The following is a 4523-nucleotide window of genomic DNA, read 5'->3' on the forward strand; positions in this document are numbered from 1 at the left end:
GAGTCGGTTGGGGCTGGATGAACAGGACCCCATGGAGGGCTGGATGAACAGTAGACGGTGGAGGGGTGGATGAACAGTAGCCCATGGAGGGGTTGTTGAACAGGAGCCCGTGGAGAGGGGTGGTTGAACAGTAGTCGGTGGAGTAGCGCACGGTGGAGGCTGGATGAACAGGAGCCCATGGATGAACAGTCGCAGGTGGAGGCTTGAGGAGGTCGACGGTGGATGAACAGTAGCCCGTGGAGGCTGGAGGAGGTTGACGGTGGAGATGAACAGTATCCCGTGGAGTCCCGTTTTGCAGTACGCCACACCCCTCCCGATGAACAGGACCCTCGTTTCGACCGTAGCACTCCAACACAAGTCTATTTCCTCCGTTTTGCGGTACGCCACACCCCTCCCGATCAACAGGACCCCGTTTCGACCGTAGGAGGTCCAACACAAGTCCGTTTCCTCCATTTTGCGTTAAGCTAGACCCCTCTCGATGAACAGGATCCCATTTCGAACGTGGCCGGTCGAACACAAGGCCGTTTCCTCCGTTTTGTGGTATGCCAGGCCTCGTTTCCATCGCCTGTTCCATCCAAGCCCTCCCGATGAACACAACGATGCATTCTGTTCCGACCCAGCCTGTTGGCTCCCCATGAACACGACGACAACGCTGTTTCTCCGTTCTGACCCAGCCATGTACATGAGCCCTGGCCGTATGTATGCGTGAGTAGGCATTCGAGAACCCGCCCATATGTACGTACGTGGCCATATTTTCTTTCTTGCACACTGCCGCTGTACGTACGTGTACATGCTACATACGTGCCTCTACATCGACCAGTATGTACATACACGTTCGCGACCAGAATGACAATGCTATGTACGCTTCGACCAGGTGGGTCCCGACTGCTAGGCACTTCCTTGCATGCGAAGATGTAGCTGGTGGGTCCCAGCAGTTAGGGGGCGAATCGTTTTCTTGCCCTGACGCACTTCCTTGCGTGCGAAGATGTAGCTGGTGGGTCCCAGCAGTCAGGGGGAAACGTTCTTTTTGTGAAATATGATGGCCTGTCCGGTGGGTCCCTGCTGTCAGGTGGAGGAATAATTATTTTCCACTTAATAAGGAGGCACTTCCTTGCGGCCGCTGTGGACCCAGTCGTCATCCTCTCCATGTACAGTACTCTTCCGATGGAAGTCGTTCCTTGACCACGTTGACCACGCCACGCGGAGAGCACTAGGGAGGTGGACGACGGCGAGGCCTAGGAAGGCGACAACGCGGAGCTGGGGAAGACGCGGTAGTGGAAGCCCGCGTGGAGAGGAGTACGAATGTTCACTGGTTCGGCAGTGGTGTGAGGCTGTTGTCGCCGCAGGGCCTGGCCAGCGGTGCAAATAGTAGGGGGGCAGTGAGGCCTCGACGGGAGCGTAGTCGGCCATGGGAGGCAGGAGCATGCGGCACGACGGGCACTGCTTTGGGCGGCTGGAGCACGAAGACCAGAGGTTGAAGAAGCACTATGGCCGTTGAATGGACATCGTACAGTCACTGGAGCTAGAATAGTTCATATTGACTAAGTTGACAAAGCCCTCCATCCCTGTCAACTTAGTAGGCCCACAAGTCAGCCTCCCACCAAGGTGGGTCCCAGCTAGCAGGGGGAGTATTCATTTTTTGTGCGTAATAAGGAGGTACTTCCGGTGGGTCCGAGCTGACAGCAGGGGGAACATTTTTTTCACGAAATACAGAGGCCCTTCCGGTGGGTCCCATCTATCAGGTGGAGGAATCATTATTTTGCGCGTAATAAGGAGGCATTTCCCTGTGTCGGCCCCTACTGTCAGCCTCTTCTGATGGCTGTTGTTTGTTGACCATGTTGACCTCGCCGTGCTGAGAGCACAAACACGGTGGACGAGGGCGAGACCCAAGAAGAGAACCACCTGGAGCCGGCAAAGCCACTGCAGTGGATGCCTGCGCTGAGGGGAGTACGAGCATTGACTGGTTAGCTGCGGGGTGAGCCTGACGTCTCCGGAAAATAACAGGATGTGTGGGTGGTTAGAGGGATGGCCTAGCGGCAGCACAACCAGCCACGGGAGGAGGGAGCATGCAGTCCCGCCGGCGCTGGTTTGGGCGGCTGGAGCAGGAAGATCAGAGATTGAAGAAGCACGGCGGCCATTGGATGGACATCCAACAGTCACTGCTGTGTGTTGACTAAGTTGACAAAGCCTTGCGTACGCGTCAAAAAAATTTAGGACAGCGTCATCGTCAACCTAGTAGGCCGAGAAGTCTGCCTCCAAATCTGTGGAAAACATCATACAACCCATTAGCCATTATTTTCAATAATTTACAACCCATTTTCTAATTCTTAAGGATATTTGAAGCCCATATTCTTTTTATTAGCATTACAGACCATATATTCTGGGCACTGCTAAAAACTTCAATGAAATTTTGCATATTTCGGTGGGGTCCGAACTCTTCTAATCACGAAATTTCGAGTCACGTTAAAAATAATTTTCAAAAAATTATATCAAAATAAAATTCAAAAAACATTTCTCCGCAAAAAAATGAATGAAATTTAGAATCTTAACTAGCAAGATGCCCGTTCGTTGCATGGAACATGAAGATGCATTTGTATGAGTAGTTTATCTTGTGGGAGAAAAGATGATATTTTAATGTAATTTCCAGTTGGCTTTGGTTTTTATAAGAGTAGAGAGTAGAGAAATCCTGGGAAAAAAATGATATTTCAATGCAATTGCCGGTTGGCTTTAGTTTAAAAATTTATAGCCCATTTCTTACAACTTATAGCCCATTTTCTTGGGAAGCCCATTTCTTACTACTTACATCCCTCCTCGTCTTGAAAGATTTGCAGCCCAGCAGGGCTGAGAAAAGCAAGTAGGCCTCGGTTTTGGTATTCTCCAAAAAAAAAGAACTGGGCTAGCCATTTTCAGAAAGAAAAATATATCAACTAGGCTCGTCATGTGCTTAATAAAAGCGTAAGCATGGGCTAGACGGGCCACAGCCCCCGCACAACGCGCAGTTGAGCTCCGTCTGTGAAACTAAAAAACAACTGGGCAAGCTGCTGGGTCCCTGGTGTTATCCACTCGTTGTGTAATTTTCTCGTTTATTGAGTACATTGACAATGGTGTGGGACCTAGTTGTCAAACAATTAGGAGGAAGTATTTTTTTTGGCTTGTAATAACGCGGCACCTGCTTGCGAAATGCAATGACCCTGGTGGGTCCCTACTGTCAGCCTCTCCATGTACAGTCATCTCCTGATTCCTCTTGGTTGTTGACCATGTTGACAACGCCAGACGGTGGCGGGCACAGCGAGCGAACCAATGCGGAGAACGACGGTGAGGCCGCGGATGGGAACGAACAGCAGCCATGGAAGATGTGGCAGTGTAGTGGAAGGTGGAGGGGAGTACAAGGGCAACAACATGCAACTCAAGCATACAAATGGTACAAAAAGCCCAAGGATTAATTGTTCATCAAATTTTTAGACAAAACCCAGATTGAACATGACAGTAACATCTAACCCAACCACTCTTTTTTGCAGTCACAAACAAAATTGGTCAGATCCATAAAATCAACATCCTGTGCAAAAAAAAATTATTTCAGGATGACTACAACTTGTTGTAAATAGAAGCCGAGCATGTTTAGAAGCCCATTTGTCCACCTGAAACTTCTTTTTTTGCTTTTCAACATGTCCGTCCGTGAGAAATCTCTTGCGGTAAAAATTAAGCCTCATGGACAATAGTAACCTCGCATTCAACAGGAAGAATGTGACAAAGCTTTTGTTTGCCTGGTTGGATGCATATCATTCCATCGTTATTGTCCTCAAACGAATGTCATGAGAACTGAGAAAATCCTGGTGCTTATTACGCCACCGATTGGTTATATGTTTTTCTCCATGTGGTTCTGCCTAAGTAGACACGAAGATTGAAAACAGTTAAGGTCTGAAAAAAGAGTATGTCGAAAGAACGACAGCTGAACAGTTAATTCTAGTACAATATATACAGGCTTTCAATGTGCATGAAATCATCACCTCTATATATAAATTCTCCAGAGATGGAAAGCATCACAGCAAGCCAATAATTAGGTCCAGATCAAAACTAAACATTCTGATATATATGATCTTGACAGAATCCAGCAGCATTGATAGGCTATCAATGGACGAACACTTCATTGAGCATATAACATAATATTAATACCCAAAGTGTACTCCAAGATGATATAAAACTTATGCGCATAAATGAAAAATGCAGCATATGATTACAAATGTGTAGATGATAATATACGGTACCTAAAAAAGTGAGGAGCCAAACACCAACTCCTTGTGATTATTAAATGGGTCACAAATTACACCCAAGGTCTCGAGTTTGGGCGCAGAGACGACAGTTATTTGTGAAGGTGTATAACAATTATCAAGGAGCAACCTTTGAAGTGAAGGGGCATCTTCGATGATGAGCTGCTGTCCTTCAAAACAAATTCCAATGCTTTTAAGGTGAGGCGACTTTATTTGGAGACAACTGATACGGATTTCTATTCCCAAAACAATCAA

The sequence above is a fragment of the Triticum aestivum genome, chromosome 3B, assembly GCF_018294505.1.
Source record: "Triticum aestivum cultivar Chinese Spring chromosome 3B, IWGSC CS RefSeq v2.1, whole genome shotgun sequence".
In the NCBI taxonomy this organism is placed as follows: Eukaryota; Viridiplantae; Streptophyta; class Magnoliopsida; order Poales; family Poaceae; genus Triticum; species Triticum aestivum.